The 24,186-nt window shown below is 38.2% G+C and overlaps 1 pseudogene; it reads right to left on the bottom strand.

Moving 5' to 3' along the window:
- The window catches only part of LOC113096300 (protein SHQ1 homolog), a 30,287-nt pseudogene that overhangs the window by 5,026 nt on the left and 1,075 nt on the right, over positions 1–24,186 (bottom strand).

The following is a 24,186-nucleotide window of genomic DNA, read 5'->3' on the forward strand; positions in this document are numbered from 1 at the left end:
GATACTGTGTACACAACTCTTTAGTCACAAGTATGCTCGGCGCCTTCAGAAAGTGCTTATCTGAGATAAAGAGGCTTTCTGTGATATGTCGAGGAAAAGTCATGGTTGGATGAAGAAGCAAAACCGGTTGGGCGCATTTCAGAGACTCTACAAGAAAAATGACTCATACAGGCCTTGAAGGTGCTATAAATTATATTTTGAGAATACCACACGTCCTTAAAATACCACAGATGTTACTGATAAATATGTCTTGAGTAATTTAAATAGGAAGTATGTTTTTTTAACAGGGGAGTGGCCTGCTTTTAACAATTTTTTTTTATAAAGCTTAGCTAAACAAAAAGTGCTTATGAATCATTTCAGTAAATCATCAGCGAATGATCAGCAAATATCTGTTGTTTCCTAGACATACACTATTTTTATTTTTAGAAATTAATACTATTTTTCAGCAATAAAGCGTTAAATTAATCAAAAGTAGCAGTAAAGAATAACTTTTTCATTCAAAGAATCTCATACAATCCTATCCCACAGTTTCCACAAATCAGCATCTGGATCATGTCTCACTAAAGTATGGAATAATGACTGATGATTTTCTCAATATTCACAGCACACTCGCGCATAAATTTGTCCCAACATTCCATGTTAAGAAAATGAAACAAAAGTAGAAAAGTAACAAAAAGCAAGTCTTCAAACAGCATAAGGGGTCAATGTGATTATATTTACTAACAAATCCATTTACAATTTGTTCTATTTTCAGCTTTAAAGAATCTACCATCAAAGAAAATCATATGACTACAGTAGCTTCAAAAGAAAAAAAAAAAAAAAACATGTGCTTTCAGAAGAAAAAAGGTCCATAAAACTATTAGACACTTCCTGGAGTAATGCGATTGGTGGAAGTCCCGTAGCAGTGGCGGCGGCGCTTCAAACATTTGCCATATTCGTTTTCTCCCCGTGGGAAGTCATTATTGAGTTAGCATTGTAGAGGCTTGCTTGTTTTCTCTGTCTCCCTCTCTCCATCTCCTTCTTCACTTCTGCAGTGAGAGAATGCGCACTTGCGGTGGAAACAAAGGCCCCTTTTGGGGCGAAGGATAATGTTGTACACAATTCAGTCATTACGATGGCACTGTTGTGGTTCGCCTTAATTAACCAAGAAGGGGCGGCTTTCAAGGTTGGGAGAAGGGGGAAATAAAAGCAAGCTTTCGGAAACAAAGACACACTAGAGGCAGCTTGAGAAAATAGCAGAGACTTTATGTCTAGAGAGACGGGGTGAACCTGCGGTGAATTACTCGTCTACTTCAAACAGAGCTCTTGGGCTGTGTCTACATTAAGCCCTTAAGATACACAAATCAAGGACACGCAAGGATGAAATATACCTCAGACTTTTCAATGAGAAAATTAGTCTTCAACAACATTTAAAATGGCATTGTCACAGATTCACAGTGTCATGCAAACTGAGTAAATTATTCATTTAACACATTTCAGTCAAGCCCTTACTACATTTGCATTCATTGATTTTTCATTCAAAATGACTTGCGGTGTACTCTAGGTATACATTTTAGGAAATTGTACCATTGCTTCAGTCAACCCTTTTCATATTACAAGAATAGAGGATTCTGGGACACTGGAAGAAGAGACAGCACAGTCATTGCTCACACACTGACTGTACGAGCTGAAGTGTTCAAATGCCGCTAAACCACACACTGAGAGGGAATATGATCCACTTATCTGTGTGAGCTCTAAGACCAGGATCACTTTCCTCACACCAGCGGGACACTTCAATCCTCCCTCCCTCCCTCCCTCTCTCTCTGTATTTCACGCATTCAAAAAATGAAGACACTATGTCCTACAGAGAATGGATAGTATAATTGTTCAAGACTTTCCTGTCATAGAACTCATATAACAAACAAAGTAAGACTCTTGTTTAAATGTTTCAGCAAAATCAATAAATAATAACAAATCAAATCTGTACTTCTGCTCACACAAAAAAAATGTGCAACTAAAGAAATTCACATTTTTGTTTTGTTGATATCGGTTTAACAAATAAGGTTGTGTTCACATGACCACCAAAACGCTACTCATTTTGTAATTATAAATAAATATTTTGATGTGCTTTAATATTTCACAATTTTACATGGCATCCATGTATGCTTACTATGCAACAGAAAAGTTTGAAATGATTTTTTTAAGATTAAATAATGAAATAAAATAATATTAATTATTATATGCGTTATTTCATAATGAAAATAGTGATTTGTGTTGAAGAATAATAATTACCGTATTGTCATCAAAATAAAACTATTAAAAGAAAATGAAAAATAAATTTTTGTTTTTTGCATATGGTTAAGGAATACTTAAACATTAATTCTTTTTAGACTATAATTTTTATCATTATTAACTCTATTGATATTCAATTGTAATCAAATTCAGAATTTGGGTGGAAAATACACCCACAGGTATTTCTACATTGGCATGGGTAAGCAAAATACTTGTGTGTGTGATGCTAAGTTTTAAAATTGTCAGTCCAGTCCAACATCATAAATAATTCCTTTTCATAATCACCATGCAGTCTTTTCCCAAACAACACAAAAGCTGATCACTATGATCAGAAGTAAACCTCTTGAATCGGGTGGCGAGCTAGGGTAATATTAGAGAACAAAACCAAAAAAGGTCACGATCAAATTCAAAATCATCCAAACTGAAGTGACAGCAATCCTAAATAATCTAAACAGCGCTATTAACATGCACACACACCAAACCCAGATATTTTAAGCCTGATTTTCTTCAATGCTAGAGGGGGGTTCACATTTCACTTAGCTACTGAAGCAAGAAGTGAAAACAGTTTCCCACACCTCTTTACTCTTTCGTGATTTAACACTAATTGACAACAGTAACGTCCACTCTGGGGCAACTGACCACAAAGCTTTACGAAACCCCTGACCCATGTGGCCCCTGGAGGCCTCCTTACCCTCAATCCAGGGGCTCGAATCCCTGGAGAGAAACACTTGGCTGAGCGTCAATACTCTGACAATGTGTCATTTCTCAATGTCAGAGAAAGCAACTTTCTCATCCTGTCAAAAGATAAACCCTTAAGCTCACCTTTAACAGGTTGTCATGGTTGCCGTTCGGAATCCGACTGACCCAATTAAGGAGTTTGAACACAAAGGGAAAATGGAAAGCAAGGCTCTGTCAGATAACAGTGCCATTGCACTTAGTGAAACACAGTAAGTTACACCTTATCTTTTCTGATTTCTGAATTGGGTGAAGAGTGGACTCACTGGAGTGATTCTGAATGCTGGATGGGAGGGGAAGAAACGATAAGGAAATGCCAGTGGTCTCCGGTAGTCTGGCACTGAATCTCAGAGCTCGGCATCAATGCCACACACTGAATCTCAGAGCTCGGCATCAATGCCACACACTGAAGCCTCGCTGAAATGTGTAACTGAAGTTCATCTGCACTGACCGTAATTGCCTGCAGATTTTGGAGTTGTTGACTTGGTTAACAGTTGACGAAAGTATATATTGTATGGAAGTTTTGCAACTTAGCTAATGCCTGTAGGCTAAATTTCGTATGATTTTAGTCTCTCTAGAGCTATGAGATCATTCCATACCAGATATTTGTTAACACAAATGCGCTTTTTTGTGTGTCCTCCAAGTCTGTTGTTTTCAAGAAATTTAAACCTCCGGATACGAACAAAAGGAAACAATTTCATCAGTCTGTTTTCATTTCTGAATGTTAAACATTCCTGTTAACAATCAGAAGTTCACTAGAAGTTTGTAAACCAACCAAATTGCTAAACTAAATAAAATAAAAATGCATTTTAATTAATAACAAAAAGATAGAAGCTTAGTGTCTCTTTATTTAGTCATCCTCATGGAAGTTCACAAAAACTTCAAACAAATTCAAAATCATTTTATATCTACAAGGACTGTCAAACTCCAACAAGAAAGTCCATTTGACTTCCTAGAAGTCTTCTGAAAATATATCACAGCTTTGTGTAGAGTATATTTGACTATATTTATGGTGTGTTTTTCTCAATTTTGTAGCTTGGCAGTCTGTGATGACTATATAACTGACACTGAATGGAAAAATGCATGTTTAAAAATTCCATTTTGGAACACCATGAGAATGAGCAAATCATTTCAGAATATAAAAAAAAGGCTTGGGATCCTCTGCAATAGCAGATGGCTATGGAACAACTTCCCTGACACTATTCCGACCATTTATAAAAGTGATGGTGGCTACTTGTCAGGCATGTTGCCATCAGCATGACAGACCATGAATTCATGGATCCATGTCAGTCAAACAGCCAGAAAGAGGAGTGTCCGACTCAATCCACTTTGTTTAACTGTTGATCGGGGGGCCGGTACAGAGATTTAAATCACACTTGAAGTCTTTAAGACATCATAAATTTGAGCACGACATTCCTGCAGTCTGGAAGACTTCAAGAGTGAGAACGCCGGTCGGATTTCAGAGAGACGGTATAAATCATGCCCACAGGGGCAGCTTTTATTAATCCCAGCATTCATCACGAGCAGCTGATCGTGTCTGAGTGCCGATAAGAGATTTGAGGAGGAACCGCTGCCACAGACGAGCCTGGATAACATCTATAGTCTAGAGATCTCACAAAGGCTACTTTCACACAGTCAGAGGTTCATTCACTAAACAGTTGCGCCACATTTCACACCCAAAACCCGCAGGAACAGGTTGGAACAATGATAGAACAATGCACAGAGGAATGCATGGAACAATATAAGGAGGAATGGATGGGGTAAATGATAGAACAATAAACAGATGGATTGATGTATGATAAAACAATATACAGATGGACAGACGGATGGATAAACAGATGAAAGATAAGAAAAATATACTGTACGGATGGATAAGTGGCTAATTAGATGGACAGAATGATAGAACAATCTACGGATGGATGGATGGAACAATAGAACACTATACAGATAGATGAATGGATGGACAGATGGATGGTTAAATGGAAGGAAAGATAAATCAATATATAGATGTATGAATGGAACTGTAGAACAATATATGGATGATTGATGGAAAAACAGATGGAACGACAGAAAAATATACTGTATGGTTGGATAGATGACTTAATAGATGGATGGAACGATAAAACAATACACAGATTGGTGGATGGATGCATGGAATGATAGAAAAAATAAAAACAATATACAGATGGATTGAGGGAATGATATGTATGCGATTGATAGATAAAAATATACTGTATGGATGGAAGAATAATAGATGGGCAAATAGATGATGGAACGATAAAAAATATACAGATGAATGGATGGAATGACAGAAAAATAAAAACAATATAGATATGGATTGATGGAATAATAGAAAAATATACAAATATGGCCAGATACGGATGGATTGAGGGAATGATATAACAAAATGCAATAGATAGATTTGTAGATAGATTTTTCCCAGCCCTGCTGTGAACTTAACGACAGTTTAGCAATCTAAAAAAAGACTGACAATCACATTCTGCTGCTGTGTGAACGCAGCCAAAGATAACTTGCTCAGATAACTGGACTGGGGCGTCCTTCTGGGAGGATTTTTTGGGAAGAGAGAATTGTTTAAATAATCTGACAGAGGATATGTCAGATGTTGAAAACGCTGTCACAACAAACCTCCTATGATAACAGGGAGTTGTCTACACAAACCAGAGCAGTGGGGATTTGATCAAACGCTCCAACACTTAAAAGGAGGAGCAAGTCTCCTGCAGTCACTTCCCATGACAAGGGGGGCTCTGTCTGAACTCAAAGGAAAAGTTTGCAGCAGTGTTTGAAGACAACTAAAGATACTCTAAAAGGATGCAAACTGGAAATCAATTTTCGGCGTGATGTTGAGAGATGTCAAACGCCTCAAGGCAAGTATGACTAAGATACATCAGCGGCACTAGACTGCTGTCACAGATCCTGCAAGCTCTGCCTTTCAACAGCTCTCCGGTCTGCTTTTCTTTTGTTCTGTTCAATAAAGCAGAGGAACAGAGGAACACAAGCATTCATTCACAGGTCAATGCGACTGATGCCTCAGATGATGCATTTAGTGATCGATGGAGAACAAGGTACACAGTCACCCAAAGGACACTTTTTTTATATTTTATGATTATTTAAAGAAGAGGAGGGAATAAAGACAGGATAGTGCTTTGCCTAATTTGCCTTTTTAACTCAGAGGCTCAGCAAATGTGATTAAGCTCTCCAGCTCATTCATAGTTCAACTGTTCAGTTCTCTGAGGACCACGGACAAAGAGCCTCTGTACCTACCTCTGTCTCTCTGCTTCATTTTCTCTCTTTGTCTCATTGAGAAAACAGGCACATTTAAACTCTGCCATATTACAGATCCATTATTAATTAGCTGTCAAGGCCGCGTTCTTGCCAGAAAATCTACACTCTGGCAAAACACTGGACTGAAAAATTTCGGCATAATCCCCGCAGGACATTTATCGCGTCTGGGCACCGGGCCTACAACTTCAGATACACATTTTTCAACTGGACTCTTTATAGACAAGCATACGAGTTTAGCTGAACACCAGCTGGGAAGCAGAGTATATCTCATTACTGAGTTATGCACCGGCTGTGGTTTGCATTTTAAACGTGAAAGTGATTACAAAAAATGGCGAGCAGAAATCATGATTGCAATACCATTCATCATGAATCAAGTTCATGCACTGAGACTCTGTTTAACCACTAGAGACTGAACTAAAACAAAAACAATTTTTGTCATATTGTCATACTATAGATTATTGATTTTGCATTATGGCTATGAAGTCTAGAGCAGATCTCATATCTCTTTCACACATGGTATGAAATGTAAGCGGAAGGGACCCCTTGCCCCTGGTAAAATCACCCATCTTGTTTGGCTTACTACTTTAATGAACCATTGATTTAGCTTTCAGAAGGGTTTATGAAAATTGTATGATAAGCAGAAAATCTAAGCGTAGAACCACTTATTTTTAGGGTTAGCAGATTTAGGCGACATTGTACTGGACTGAACATACTTGACCATCTAGATCCAGATGCAGTAGTCTGTGATGTACAGGTCATTGAGGATATAGGCTGGATCGTTCTCCTGGAAGATCTTATGGATGGCCAGCAGACACTTTGGGACAAAGGGCTTCCCTGTGACAAAGAAAACAAGTAGTAAATCAGTCATTTTCTTGCTTTAAGGGGGAAGTCGTGGCCTAATGGTTAGAGAGTCAGACTCACAATTGAAGGGTTGTGAGTTCGAGTCTCGGGCTGGCAGGAATTGTAGGTGGGGGGAGTGCATGTACGGTTCTCTCTCCACCTTCAATACCACTACTTAGGTGCCCTTGAGCAAGGCACTGAACCCCCAACAACTCCCTGGGTGCCGCAGCATAAATGGCTGCCCATTGCTCCGGGTGTGTGTGAAGAGAGCTTATTTAGTGATCAACTGTGCAACTTTTGTTGGTGCAAGAGTGGAAAGTTTTGCTGAGCCAATGCTTTTTGAGCATTCGGGAAGATGATTATATTTTCTCTTCTGGCAGATGCTTCCACAACACACAAACACCTTAAGGGTACCGTGCCACAGTGATGATATTTGTTGTCATAACACCCGTCTCCAAAATAAGGTGCAAAAATATCAGTCATGAAGCAATAGATGGGCCGCGAGGATTCTCGAGCCGCCTACAGAATAACCTAGAAGCCGGTGGAGACATTCCAGCAGCCTCAGAAAACAAACAGTGCACTCGCAACCGGGGAAAGCCTTACACAAACATTTGGTTCCTATTTAAGCTGGAGCTATTACCCGGAGAAGCCACCGTGGCTTCCAGCTTCAGGACATGCGAGAAAAACTCCAGGAACTTGAACCTTACTCGGTCTTTCCCCATTCTTCCACTCTCTCTCGCTTTCTCTGACCTCCATCCATCTATAATTGAAGGGTTTTCTACTTTTTTCTTCACTGCTCCCTGGGAGAGTGGAGGAAAAGTAAGCTTTGGATTCTTCCGAAGACCAGCTGTGGGACTCTGCGGCGCAGTTTGTGCTGGGTTTAGATTGCATGTTGAGCCAGTTAATCATGTGCTGCAATCAGGCGTCTCAGGGGAAGAAGTTGAAGAGAGGAGAGCAAAGAAGAGAGAGAAGAGGAATGGGGTGACGAGGTTAGACTCTGTTAGAACAGATGGTAAAGGTCCATGGGGTGCCAATATTTAAAAGGACAATCTCACGAAGCCTGTCTAAAAAACATGCCTAGGTCATATTTCACCAAAAAAGTCAAAAGAAAGAAAATGAAACCCATTTTTAATGGACATCAAAAATTATTTAAAAAATAAATCATCAAGTGCATGAATCAGCAATCATCCAAGGCTGAAATGTGGCTCTACCATGACAGCGTAATGGTGCTTATTTGTCATAAAAATCATATAAAAATGCAAAACAAATAAAAGGTCCATCAAACAGATATTATTTTATTTGATTTTGACTTGAAATATGACCTGGGTATGTTGTTGACAAGCTTATTGAGATTCATCCTAAATTCACCAATTTATTAACCATATAAAACTGTAACACTGACTGCTAGCTGAGTGGAAAACCCTTACATGACTGAACAAAGCAGCTAACCTCGAAAAACAGCTGCAAAAATGACATTAAAGAACACTGACATCAAATTATGCTGCATCAAATGGCCTACATCTATCATCGTGAATTCTGCAATGTACTTCTTAAGATTGATTACGTTGGGTTAGAGATGACAATTCCTGCAGAGCAAAACAATGAATCTCAATAAGCTGCAATGGAACTTGGCAAAAAGAAAAAAAGTTAAGCTCTGACTGATGTGAAAGTGTTTTTAAAATGCCACGAAAATGAACCTGCTTCCAAATCAAAAGGCAAAACTACTTCCACAAATCAAAAAACAATGAAACACAATTATAATGTATCACTGATTGATTAAAATGGTCAAAAATGACAATAAAAGATTTATAATGTTACAAACTATTTCTGTTTTAAATAAATGCTGTACTTTAGAAGTCAGTCTAAATGATTTCTGATGGATCAGATGACACTGAAGAGCAGAGTTTTGCCTGCTGGAAATCTGAGCGTATAAATTTGCCCACAGTGCATCTTCTAAGCCGTTTCCCACAATCTCCTTGAGGGCCCACTGGCTTTAGCAGGATCTCTCGGAGAACAACCAGACAAGCTGCCAGAGGGCTGTTCAAATATTTACCCCTGGATAGCATTTCCATCACGACTTTACTCGTGCAACATCATTAATGGGTTTGTTTTCCTGCAAACTACAACTGTTTGCTTTCACTGCTGCTTAAACGAAGTGCCTTAAATTAGAGTACACATACATCAGATACACACCACACCTCCATTCATGTTCCACCGACAAATTAATTACCCAGGAGTCACGGTGTGACAGGCCAGTCTGCTTTCCGAGGGGAGACACACCGCTGTTAGCGTTCATTAAAGGGGAACCTTATTGCATGTGGGTCTTTGATGGTAGTAAATTTATAAATTGTACACTGGAGTGAAATGTCACAGACTCTGTGTGAAAATATACGCCAGTGAGTAGATTACAACTCAGCAGTGTGTTTACAAATCTGTACATTGAGGAGAAGAGTAAGAGCTCCAGCACCAGCGTAAACCTCAGAGAGCAAATGGATATGATCCTATCAATGCACATTTAAAAACCTCTAAAGGCAGAAAAATTTCAACACAATTATGGGGCATTCCGCATTGACAGTGATTTAATTTCTGGAGATCATGAAGTCACTGCACTGCTGGTCGCTAGCAGGTGTTTCTACATAGTTGATAAGGAGGATCACAGGGACGCTCTTCCATTGTTTGTTATTGCTCATTTGCAGAGAGTTCAATATTAATAACCGCATCTCTAATTGTCACCTTCAAAACCAAACTTCATTGGAAATTAAACTTCTGCTGTCAGTGTAAAACATGTTCGATGCAGTCCCATGGTCCACTGAATTGTTTCTCATGGATTAATGCAGCATTAAAGGGCACCTATTATGTAAAATCCACATAAATGTGTGTTGGCAGTGTTCGAACACAACCAACCAACAATGATAAATGGTGATGATGCACGCTATCGTGCAACTCTTTTACTGGGTGTTTTGAAGGCAGACCAACATTCGTGATGAAAAAATATGTGCAAACTATAATTAAGCTGAGCTCGTTCGCCAGCTTAAAGGGGTTATATGATGCGATTAAAATTTTTCCTTTCTCTTTGGAGTGTTACAAGCTCTTGGTGCACAAAGAAGATCTGTAAAGTTGCAAAGACTAAAGTCTCAAATCCAAAGAGATATTCCTCAAAAAAGTTAAGACACGTCCACACCCCCCTAAAACGTCTCGTTCTAACACATCTCTACGTCATTATGTGGGAAGATTTGCATAACGCTGCCCAGATGTTCACACAATGAAAGAAGGTGTACCTTTTATTCTCGTTGCAGTATTGTTGTTGCCGCTGCTACCATGTAGTATAGACGCTGTGTGTTTCACTGTGAAAGCTTGTCAGTGAACAACAGCTCTGTGTAGCAAATGCTGCTCTATGTGAATGCATGCAGGTGATTGAGATTTACCTCTGATTACACAACCGGCTTTACAGACAAGATGCGCATTAAATGCGATTTATCATGCAGCCCTACATGAGTGCATATTTTTTCCCCTTTTTTGTCAGCAAAGGAAGCTATCAGTGCCTGACATGAACCTGTGAATGAACTGGTGAGGTGTGATTTTACTTATCTAATCTTGTTCTGTCATCTAGTCTCTCAATCAACCACACTCTGCCTATTCCAAATCTAACAAGGCCTGTAACTGCAGTTATTTATGAGTGCTGAAATCAACATGTGCTGGATAATCTCACCACACACGCCCAAAAACATGTTTACACTGCGCTTCTGTCTCTCCCACAGATGGCTTCTTTGATTTACAGGTTGCTCCTCTATCGGAGATATCAAAGCCAACAGTGTCTACTCTTCAGCTTTCTTCAGAAGTGAGGAGACATCCCTCTCGGATTCCCTCATTCTTAACCTCCCTCCCACTAATGCTGACAGAACAGCAAGACTAAGCACACCAAGACATGGCCAATCTGTTGACTTTCCTGTCATGGAAAACGTCTTTTACCAAAGCACCCCGCTGTTTAGGGAGGGTTGGTGAGCGTCATGTTAAATATGGTCCCGAGTGAGCAGCTCTGTCTGTGAGCAGCTCGAGCTCTTGTTCTCATTAGTACCTCAAAGTCAAAATGAAATAGCATTTGCAGCTCACACTTCTGTAATGTGATGTATTTCTGAGATTAACTAAGAAAAAACTAAAAATTTTAAATATATCAACACAAAATCACATAAATTCACTTGAGAAACAAAACGGAATAATATGTAAGACTTGTTTTGAATAGTTTTATATTTTAATATTATATTTCCTTTTTTGAATTTTTATTAAATACACATTAAATTGAAGTTTTTATTAAATACATACATAATTAAATAATGAAATAGATGAATAATAATTAATTAAAATAACATTTGAGCTTTCAATATTCGAGATATACTCTCTGCTCATTTTACACAATTTTTTATTATATTTTTGTTTGGAGAGGGATTTTTGACCAGGACATAAAGGTTGAAGGTCAGGTTCATTCTCAAGAATATCTCAGTGTATTTCAATGTTAATACCTCTTCTTTTTTTTTATCTTAGACATTATAATTACAAAAATAACATCTTTAACAGTAGTCTAAAATAGACTTAACTTGCTTTTTTGGTTACCGCTTATTAAAACTTTTTTGTAGATTGATTGTGGAGATCAGAAACATGTATTAAAGTAAACAGGTCTTTTTTGATTTCTGATTTTTTTTCTGAATATTTCCATAACTGTTACACTGTTAACATATAAATGTGAATCGGATAATTTTAAGAAACCATTCTCCATTGAAGCTGAAAGAGATATGCTTGCTTTCGTTGTGGTGACAGCAGGGATTCTGGTAATGAGGTGGAAGCACTTCAGGGTTTATAGGGCGGGGAACAGGTCGTACGTTTAGTCTTGACCTTCAACCTGATCCCTTGGTGGCTTTGAAATGGCTAAAATGTCTGGGTTTAACCGGGAAGTAAAGAAAGAGAGACAGAACTCACCAAATGCAAGCAACATCTTTCACAGCTCTTGTAATCAGGAAGAAGTGCAGAGTGTCCTCCTGCAGAAAGAAACCAGCACATCTTGTACAGAGTGATACGTCTGTAACACACACACACACACACACACACACACACATAAGCATGGTCTGTAAATTGCTCCAGATCTGTCCATGCATATTACATCAATCATTTTTTAACTCCACTGGTAATTACAGCAATTTGCTCTAATTATTCCCAACGACTTCTCATTTTATTAGCAGGGTAAATAGTAGGTCAACTTTTAAACACCTTGGCAAACGGCGTGCTTAATTGTAGACAGTGCTTAATCGTTTGCCTCAGAGTTCTTCATAGACTAAGCATCCACAGACAAGTGCTTTGGGGGGAAAAAAAAACATCTTTTTTTTTTTCTCTCTGTCTCTCTCTCATTTTTCTCTGCGTTTTCCAGCCTCCCACTCTCCCTCCCCTCCGCTATTCTCTCAGCAGCTTGTTAAGAATGCACCCGGAGTCATTCGAGCATGTCATCATAGCTCATGCACTCCCCCAGGCTATTAAACACTGGTGTAAATAAGCCTGCTGAGGGGGGCGGCTCACCGAGCACTGCCGGCCGGGGGTTTACAGTGGTTAGGCAAAACAGAGGGTGGGAGAGGAAGAGAAATGAAGGAGATTAAGAGAGAAAGAGAGTAGGAGACAATGATAGGGTGTTGAGGAGAAACTACATTAGCATTTCCTGAAGGAAATACCAGTGCTTGCAAGATAGCTGAAGAATAGAGTTGAGGTTTTAGGACTCTTCGGTTTCAAGTCTTTGTTCTGCAACGAAAGCGGTGTCTTGCGTTCTATTGGCTGTTCACAAGAATCGTCACACAACGCAACAGCATCCTTGCACAATGAAGGTGGCTTTAGATGTAAAAAAAAATGCAAGAATGAAAAGACCAATAACAAGTTAGTATGCAAATAATTGCAAGAATAATAACCATTTGTTATTTGTTTCTAGAAATATTTTATCATTTACTCAGATTTTGTCAGATCTCAGTGAAAGAACCGGATCAGTCTGGAATGAATCATTCAGCCTAACTTTATGAACTGGATCAACCAATTCACACACACACACACAAAAAAAGATTAAATACAAACTACTAATCAATTAATTACATTATAATACAAAATGTAATTAAAACATACTAAATATGAAGAATTGCAATTATTTGGTCATTATCTTTTTTTCTTTTTTTATTAACCAAACTTAAATCATTGATTAAATTAGACTGAACAACTAATATGGTTTTAACAGGAAAAATTTGTTTCTAGTTGTTTCGAGTAGGTTCAATATCAATTTAATAATGACTTTTTTTAAAACTGAGACAAATGAGTCCAATTTGTCAACAAATAATTTATTATGGTTTTGTACGCTGGATCAACCATTACATTGAAAAGAACTCAAGAAAAGGCTCAAAATACACAAAGTTTTTATGAACTCTGAAGGAGAACTAGGCCAGGTGTCAAGACTGCTCAGTGAATAACAAAAATGGTCTGTTCCTTGCATAAAGTCTTCACACAATTTCATAAGTCATATACTATATATATATAGAATACATAAGGCTGAAATTATCTACAAATCCCATTTTGAATACAGTACTTTAAGCCGTTCAGGTTAAATTAGTTGTAGAAGTTTAATACTGAGGGTTTGAGGTTAAGAACAAACTCCTAACATGAATGTTTTAGGAATATCAATGCAGCGCTGCTTTGCAAGCACTAAAAAGGAAACCGTGAATGAGACAATGAGGGGGCAGAGAGTTTGTGCTGTGTGTGTGTGTGTGTGTGTGTGTGTGTGTGTGTGTGTGAGAGAGAGAGAGCAGGCAGTTGGAGGATGTCATTACCACCCTTCCATTATCAGTATTGCAGTAGAGTGCTGGCTCTCAGCGCTCTGAGCTGGGAGAGGTGTCGGGTTACTCGTCCTCACTGTCACACTCCTGGTGGAAATATGGGGGATTAGGGACTGCAGCCGCCCCAGGAGTCAGGATACACGTACACACACGCACACAAGGTCTGGAGCTCTCAATCAAACCACACACAAGCAGTTTAAGGCTGAATTTGTCTCTCGCTGTGGCGTCAACTTTGGCACAGGATGTATTATGCTGATGGTGAAATGTAAATGTCTGTCTACATTTCGCTGTACACGCATGCAAGTTTATGCAAACTACTGATAAGCTGCAGGAGTAATCGAGAACTCAGGAGAGACAATGATCATTCATGAAAACATGAGTCCTTAATATTGTGTTTTGTTAAGGTTGCATTCCGGGTGGTACTTTGTGACCCGATTTACGGGATATGTTTGTTCCAAAACATTAAAACTCTACCTAGTTGTATATTGCACATCAGATGTCTTGTGATTGCTTGTTTTTTGGTTCCGTTGCACAGCATGTTTATATTTAGACAAATGAATGGGTGCTGGAGACTATTTTTGTTGCTTCTGGTTAGGATACATGTTAAGAAAAGAATAACTTCAAAGTTGCTAAGCTTTCAGGTGGACAGTGGCATAATCTAGTAGTATTGCAATGTCAGCAGTGGCTTCAAAAGGGAGATTCCATCAGAGAAAGACATTGTCTTATGTAATGTAATTAGAACACTCCATATCCTTATTTTAGGCTTTGTTCAGGCAGGCAGCAGAATTTAGGATGTTAAGCACAAGTAACGTCATTAAAGTGTACAATACGTTTTGGTGCGGTGTCTGAAAACACTCCCTTTCTTGTTTCCTACATGACAAACCAGAATTTTAATATAGTTTATAGTTTCTCTTAATTTTAGTAATTTTGCTTGCTTTTGTAATTTTTTTTCTGTTATTTTAGTACATACATTTTACATTTTCTATCTTATATCTATAACTTATTTTACTTCAGCCCTTTTTAAATGACCCAAAAATTATTTTTAACAACACTGTGACAAACTGTGGCATTCATTATGTAGACAATCATGAATGGATGAACAAGTCGGCGGTATCTCCATGCATGTGTAAAATCTGAATGTGTAAAAATGCCTAGAGTTCAGCATGATCGACATGAGCAGAGGCCCAATTTCCTTATTTTTCAACCTTTCTTTCCACAGTGACATCTGCTCTAACTTGTAGTATGAGAAAGTCTTTTGGCATTGTGAGATGCTTACATTATTGCTATAGCAACGGAAGTAGATACACCGGATATTGACTACACTGTTTGAACAAACAGATCAGATTTAATCACATGCAGAACGGCAATGCAGACAGCCAGTCCTAAAGATCGGATCTGAAAAACAGCTCATGCGAAAAAAAGCCTGAGTCTCCATAAGTTAAAATCACTCGCTCATTCATTCATTTGTTTGTGCATTCAAGCCCATGTCACATTTTGTTAAGCTGCTAAATGTACTACATACTGTACCTTATTGCCAGCTGAGAGTACCGCTGAGCTTTCTGATGGTCCAGGCTGACTCTACCTGCAAATCACAACAACAGCAGTCAATACTGTAATCAATGATGCCGTACACTAAACAAAGCTCAACTCTACTGATGTCAGACTATACAAAACTACAATAATGCAACAAATGCCTCGTTTGTAATGGATTTTATTGTTTTTGTCTGGTTGCACCAGGACACAGCATCACAGTATGGTGAGGGGTGTAACATTTCCGTCACATGCTTGAGGTATTCAGCCAATCACGACATCACTGGATAGCTGGCCAATCAGAGCACACCTCGCTTTTCAGAACAATGAGCTTTGTAAAAGTCAACATGTTTCAGAAAGGAGGGGCATGGAGGAGAAACAATAATGTACAGTATGTGGAAAATAATGTTTTTTTTTTTTAACCTTAAACCGCATAAACACATTGCATTACACCAAAAACACGAAATAATGTTTTTTAGCAACGTCATATGACCCCTTTAAAAAAATACAGCCTTCTAGTGTGCATGAGAGACTTCTTTCAAAAACACTTTTTTTTATCATACTGACACTAATTACAAACATTTACACAATTAAAACTATATTTTGTGGTATTCTTTAGAAACATAATATTAAGACAAAAGGAGTGAAAGAACAAGAAATGATGATGAAAAGAGGGGAAAATGTTTCTGGATTCCAACTCGCGTCAGTCACATGAGCACAATGGCTCAGTGCACAAGCGCTAACCACCAAGCCACAGCTCCAAGGCTAAATTGATCACTTTAGACAAGGGAATGTTTTAAGAAGGTTTGATTTGTTCTCTAGCTATTATGATTGAACCAGAGCCCAGATTTTGACTGTACATTTAACATATGTTGAAATCTTTGGAGTCAATCCAGCAGAGCTCTTCACAACCGAAGCTCCATTCTATTACTTCAGCTTCAGAAGCCCTGTTTTAAAACATAACCATAATTTTCTTGTTTTTCAAACTTATTTTTACAATTACTACCATGTGCAGTGGCCTCCAAAGAGATTCTCTGGACTGACTGGAAAACATTACAGGAATGTATCAACTTCCTGGAGCTTGGGTGCACGTGAAAATGCCAGGACTCGCATGCCAAACCCACTTACTAGCAGAGAAATGTCTGTGGCAAACAAGCATACACTTACATTGTGCTCTCCCTCTGTAGTGCGCACATCATAGACATATGCGAGAATGATGTCCACCAAACCAAGCCAGACGTGGAAGCGTGCTTTCTTATCCAGCTAGTACAAATGGTTTGTGAATTTCCTCATCTGCTCTATTTCTTCTTCTGTGAAAATTATTGCTGGAAGTACAGAGAGAGAAAGGGAGACGTTCAGTGTTGTTTATCAAGTTATCTCAGGGAGGTACAGTCAAAGTCAATCTCTGACAAATTCTCCCTGAAAAACAAGTATAAACGCAGGGCTCCGGCAGGGAATGATGGATGCCTCTGCTCTACTGAGAGCTTTAAGAAACAAGAGCATGTTCGCCGCAATTATTTTTAAATCAGAGTTGGAGACGAGGCTTTTGAAGCATAGGAGAGTTACCGCACGGGAAGAGCAAAGTTACAAAGCTTGATTGATGCCCTAAACTGACTTGATACTGCACCAGGGAGGAAGAAGTTGAAGGCAGGGCAGTGAAAGAGAGAGAGAGAGAGAGAGAAAGAAAGAAAGGGCAAGTCAGCACTTTAGTAGCAGCTGAAAGTGATCCCCTTCTTGGCTGCAGTGCTGTCCCTGATAGAGCCCCTCGTGTGCATGCTTGCATGTCCATATATACACACACACTTAAAGCTAGTTCTGGCAGAGGTCGAGTTCTGGCTCTGTTGGGAGCTGCTGGATTCCAGCGACATGACGACTGAACAGCTCCCCCATTTTCTCTCGCTCTCTCTCTACCTGATTTACCCTCTAACACTGCATGGCAGGAAACACTGACTCCTGTGAGACCAAAACCAGGAGCTGAAGAGGGAGTTCAGCTCCACCCCAGCTCTTGTCTTCTCTTTATATTAAACTCTTACTGTCACCAGTTACAGATTTATTATTATGTTTTGTTTGTTTCTGTTTCTTTGCTGTATATGAAGGAACTCTTAGATCTTGCGGGACTGTTATATGGTAGGAAAAAGATTTCAAATCTGTTCCTTCTATATATATATGGACATTCTGCTAGATAATTACTGAGCTGCAAAGAAATAAAATCTGCCGTTGAAAGCCAAAAGGCTATGAAAGCCTGTTTCAGCTTTACATTAAATAAACAGGTAACTGTGATTTTATACAACTTTAAATATTTTATATTTCTTTAACTTAATATCTAATGAACAGACTATTTCTCAAAAGTACCGTAAACTTTATTTTTCCCTGTAAGGGGAGTCTTTTTTAAAGGGTACTTACACATTTCTAATGTACAAATACTGGCAATGTCTTGTTGGGACTATAACAGACTCCTTTTGTGGAATGCATTATAATTTGTCATTCATTCAATGGCAAAATCTGCAAAAACACCTGACACCACACAGGTGCCCAGAGCACTAACACAAGCAGCTATTGGAGTGAGATGGGGGAGTGGAATAATGAAGTGCATACATGCATAAACACATAAGGTGAGGCCATCATCTCCGTTGGGACCTAGAGTGTGAAGATACCCGATACACATGGGAAAGCAAGTACACAGACACAAAATAAAGGGAGAAGGCAAGGAAAAAGCTGAAATCTTGAATTAGAATCTCAAGCAGTGAACTGAACATGTTTTTATATGTGTGTGATCTCTGTCATGCAGGAAGGTTTCTCATCATGAAAACAAAGCGAAAGAGTGAAGCCTTTGGGTATACCTATTCACAAATCTGTTAATTGCACGTAGAATGTACCAACGAGTCTGTAAAGAAAATGTCTGGGTATGAGTTTCTCTCTTCCACCAACCACGAGTGCACCTTTTATTTTGAGGAGAGTAGTGGGAATCATGGCTTACTTGGTGTTCTGAGGGTGATAAAACATGACCAGAGGGAAATAAAAATTTAGGAATATGACGCTGTGAGTTCCACTATAGTGTATTAGATTATATATATAAATAATTGCCAAAATTTTGTGATTAAATAATTAGTTTGAAATTACACTTAAAATCCCCTAGGAACTACTGTGTGGCACAATGTATAAGATGCTTCTTTTTTGACTAGTCACGAATTGCATTATTTCAGTGGTGAGGGTAGCGCTGTGGATATTCAACCATTAAAGGGTAACTCCACCCCACAATGAAAATGTTGTCATTAATCACTTACCCCCATGTCGTTTCAAAACCCGTAAAAGCTTAGTTCGGCTTCGGAAACACAACTGATTATAATTTGAATATGATTTACTTGGCAGTTAATGGGACAGACACAAACCTCCCGTTTTTCATCCAAAATATCTTCAATTGTTTTTCTGAAGATGAACGTAGCTTTTAGGGGTTTGGGACGACGTGGGGGTAAGACATTAATGACACCATTTTCATTTTGGGGTGGAGTATCCCTTTAATCTCAAACCATTATAAAAAAAAATAAAAAATAAACCCATCCTGGTTTCTCATATCTAATGACAGCTAAAGGATAATGAAAAACGAACAAGCACATCCTAATACCTAAAGAGTGAAGGCCTTAATTAACTTTCATGGCTTAATGAGCCATATCCAGTCAGGAAAAACTTAGAAAACAGTGAGGAGTAGATATATTAGCACTGATTTGTGTGCACTTCACTCAGGATGTTCAGGATGGCATGTCCAAGCATTTAGTAGCAATTAATCTGCTCCATGCATTCAGCATACTGATGAGAACACTACAAATATAGTTATAGAAGCGCCTGTGTGCCAAGTAGCTGCACAATGTTGTTTGATTGATTGACAGCAGATACAGGCAGTTTGGAATGCATATCTTGAAACATCTCCATCTCCCTCTGCTTAATCCTTCTCCGTCTTCTTCTTCTGTGATAGGACCAGCTGTGTAACCCCCCACCACCCCCCATCCCCCCTGCAGCAACATATGTTCGCAGATCAGAGTAATTTCCTCATTCTGTAATCGGGCACTGAGGAATTAGCACCCTACTCTAGTGATAAAGAACATGCTGGTGTGGGACACAATCGCTTCTCGGCTGTCCATGTCTGTGCCGCTTTATCACACACGTCTCACACACGTCAATATTCCATGCAATTTTAAATGTGCCAGATACGTTTTTCAGAGATTGTTCTATTACAACAGATGTGCCAAGAAAGAAAGAGACAGACAGACAGACAAAATGACACACACACACACACACACACAATATATATAAAAAAAATGAAAAATAGAGCTAATATATATAGCTAGATGAAAAATAGAGCTAAGATTGAAAAAAAAACAGACGGATTGAAGAGAAGATGAAGAAATAAGAAATAAAGGCATAGATAGACAGAATGCAAGCTATAAAGAAACACAGATCGACAGACAGAACAATATAACTATAAAATGATAGATGAACCAGAGAAAAAGCAGAATGACAGAGAGATACAATGATGTATAGACAAAGCGATATAAATTTTTTTTTTACATTTACATTCAATCATTTAGCAGATGTTTTTATCTTATCTTACAAAAGAAAGAAAGAAAGAAAGAAAGAAAGAAAGAAAGAAAGAAAGAAAGAAAATATAAGCTGCTTTGTGGGCACAAAAGTGGGCTGAGAGGTGGTTTGTACCTCGCTGACTATACTAACTCTGTGACTCACACACAGCCTCATCATCAATATGACTCAGCAGTTATAAAACAAAGACAAAAACACATATAAATCTCCCAAAGAGTAAAAGTATGAGTGTTAAAGCAGTGCGAGGCTACAAATAGCTTCAAATCTCCTCCCTTGTGCAAGGTGAAAACACGACGCTATCGCTAGTCTCAGATTATGGTCCCGTGATGATGAGTTTCCGGCAAAAGCGCGCCACCTGCTGGCAGAGACTAGGAACAACTTCTGGAAATATTCCAGGGTTACACTAAATCTTGGCGACCTTACCTAAACCCCAAATTCTTCTTCGAGACCCACGGAAAGAGACACACAAGACAAAGTGATACAGTTCATGCAACAATAAAAAAATTCATTTTTTTTTGTGTCAATACAATGAAAGTATGTGATGTACAAAACAACATTCTATAAAATATTATCCTTTGTGTTTAGTGTCTTGTGAACACTCTCCCCAGCTGTTACTGGTCAAGCAAACAGAGAGTCCCACCCCAAACTCATGCCATTGGTTGAGCCACTGTTGCCGTGTAGGTCTGGTCGGGATTCTTAAACAAACATAGGAATGTTTTGAAAGCAGCCACAATATTTACTCTTTTCTGGGAAATCGGCCCACATGTTGCTTACTTATAGTTGTTTTAACCTATTAAAGGGTTAGTTCACCCAAAAATTTTAATTACCCCAAGATTTATTTACCCTCAAGCCATCCTAGATGTATATGATTTTCTTCTTTCAGACAAATACAATCATTATTTATTAAATAATGTTCGGGCTAATTCATGCTTTATAATGGGAGTGGATGGTATCCCAAAATGTAAAGTCTAAAAAATTGCACCCATTCATTATAAAAGAAATCCACATGGCTCGGTGGGGTTAATAAAAGCCTTCCAGAGCAAAGTTACAAGTTTTGTTTACAGCAAAGGAAAACCAGTGTCCTCTTGGCTTATATTGAAATCCTCCGACATTTTTCTTTACAAATCCTTGTTTTGAACTACTAATTCGGGACAGGAGTTTTGTTTTGCTCTCTCTTCTGCGTTTCCACGTTCGTCACTTTTGCATTTGCCTACATCCTTTCAACATCCGCTGGACACCCCTCACACGTGAATGTGCATACGACAGTTAGTGGAAGCTAGAGATTAAGATTCATTAAATTGTAAATATGGATTTATTTTTTATTTTTTTACACAAATGTATTGCATCGCTTCAGAAGGCCTTTATTAACCCTCCCCGGAGCCATGTGGACTTCTTTTATAATCAATTTGTCAAATTTTTTTACTTCAAATTTTGGGCTACCATTCTCTCCCATTATAAAGCTTGGAAAAGCCATGATGTTTTTTAATAAAACTCAGACTTTATTTGTCTAAAGGAAGAATGTCATATATACCTAGGATGGAGTAAATCATGGGCTAATTTTCATTTTTGGATGAACTATCCCTTTAAGCTGCAACAGGAGAAAATATTTTAACCATTAGAAATGCACACATCACACTTAAAATGACAATACTTGCCTTGATTATAGTCTTTACAGATTTGTGAAGGATTTATAAATTCTTATGTAAACACAGAAAGCAATTAGAGGTACTTGATGATAGACGACTGCTAAATTATTCACTGGCTGTCGATCAAAGACAACGTGGTGAAACGAGGCCAATGAGATGTCAAGCAGAGGATCCCGTGGCCATTAGGTATAATTAAAAGCGCTAATAGGCAGCTCATTACAAGACATGTCTGGACTACGGCAGATCGGTCAGACATAATCACAGTGCTGCCTCTGCCGTTTCTTTCTCAATGAAAGATTGATAAGAACTGCACAAAAGAAAGCAATCGAGCATAATCAAACTGAAGTTGAATTATAATAAAGAGAGAAGAGACTGATGGAATCGGTGAGATGGATTGTTATGATGCCGACATCTCGACCAGCTGATTAAATGTGAGAATTCTGTGCTATAATTAAGTCTGCTCTGCAGAAAGGAAGACAGGAAAAGAGAGAAACAAAGAGAGGATCTCCATTTCTAAAACTGAGTTCATTATTCCCATTCCTGGAAAACAAATATAATTTTAACTAAACTGGATTGGACTAGCTTGGGCTGTTTTCAGCTAGACTAGCTGGCTAAACCAGATAAAAGCAGCTGAGCCACTGACTTTCAGTGTTTTTAGCAGGTATTTCTTACTGTGTAATGATATATACTACTGTATAACTTTTTACATTTACATATACTCATGTTGTTCCAAACTTATATAAATTTCAGTTTTTCTGGGGAATATGGCCCTGCATTTTTCACATACATTAAAATTCAATGTTCACCAACACTGTTTGGTTACAAACATTCTTCAAAACATCTTCTTTTGAGATTCACAGTTAAAGTAGATTTTATATTGAATTTTCTCTTTTGGGTGATCTGTTCCTTTAACTCTTTTTTTATGTTATTTTATTGAAGACACAAAGAGTGAGGACGGAAAATTCTGAGAAGGAAACTAACAACTCCAAACCCATGCTTCTCACATGTGCACATCTGTTGTGTGACAGTGTGCTAATTGCTAATCACTCAAAGTTGTTTTTGATCTTCGACTTTGTCTTTTCTTATTTAAACAGGAATTTGTGGAAAGAACTAAATTGTTGGGGCAAAAAAGCTGAGGGATTATATTCCACACATTACATGCCGAATGGTTTAGTCTGTGAGACAACTATGCATTAAACAACCTATAATATTAGACCCTACTAGAAAATTAAAGATTAAAACAGTGTTATATAATAAAATGACAATAATTGCTTTGACTGTAGTCACTCCAGATTTGTGAAAGATTTGTAATTACTTTTTACTCTCTTTAAAAACAAAGAAAGCAATTAGGCATTCTTTATGATAGACTACTGCTAAATTATTCACTGGCTATCGATCAAAGTAGACACGCTGAAAGGAGGCCAACAAGACGTCAGGAACAATCCTGTGGCCATTACTAAGCAACTGGAAATCTTCATGCTACTTGGAGAGCAGTTTGACATTCTGAACTATTGTGGATATTGTAAATTCACAGACATGTATAAACAATAATAATAAAAATAACCTAGCAATCAATTCCATGGGAACTGTAGGAAAAAGCTAATCCTTGGGCAGCCAAATAGCATTGCGTTGCCATAAATTCCTTAATATTTTATCTTTTAATTATTTATTTATTTTTGTAAAGATGTACTTTTGGTTGGTATACTGTATTCTAAACTCAATCCTTAGCCGATTCTAAATATTACTATGCATTATAATGAATAGTGCTTTTTTTAAAAAAATGTCCTGTCTCTTGTAAATCAGCCAGTTCTAAAAATGGTTATTTCTATATTTTGCTGTTGTGTGTCAAAAATAAATATAAGTTTGTATTTCAAAACATTATTTTTTGCCATTAATCGTAATAATCCAGTGAGATTTCTGTTTGCACAAGGAGTCTGACAACAGCCAGTGGTCCACACAGAGATTTAATCTCATTATCATCCAGTCAGTCTGGAATGACATGAAGAAACAGAAAAAACTGAGACAGACTATATCCAGAAGAACTGAGGCAACGTCTCCAAGCTGCATCATGACAAGAGACCTAATAATTTTAGCCACCACTGTCATATATTTACACATTACATTTTTGGGTCTCAGTCTTATTTGTAGTCAAAAAGCATTGTAAATATCTGGACCTATGAGTACTTTCCTGTGTTTTAACATAATGCCAATCATGGTGTTTGCAGGGAAGTCACCTGAGAAAGTAGGGCTTGGAATATAACTTAAAATCTTCTCCCTGGATGTAGGTGTGAATCTCAGAGGTTCTGGTGGACGGTACACGATAACCACAGTAAGGAAATCTGCATCTTGCAGTGTTATCATGATTACACACAGCAGAGTACTGCAGCGAAAGGAGAAAAACACAAACAGTTATTCAG

Source organism: Carassius auratus, chromosome 6 (genome assembly GCF_003368295.1).
Source record: "Carassius auratus strain Wakin chromosome 6, ASM336829v1, whole genome shotgun sequence".
NCBI classification, from domain to species: domain Eukaryota; kingdom Metazoa; phylum Chordata; class Actinopteri; order Cypriniformes; family Cyprinidae; genus Carassius; species Carassius auratus.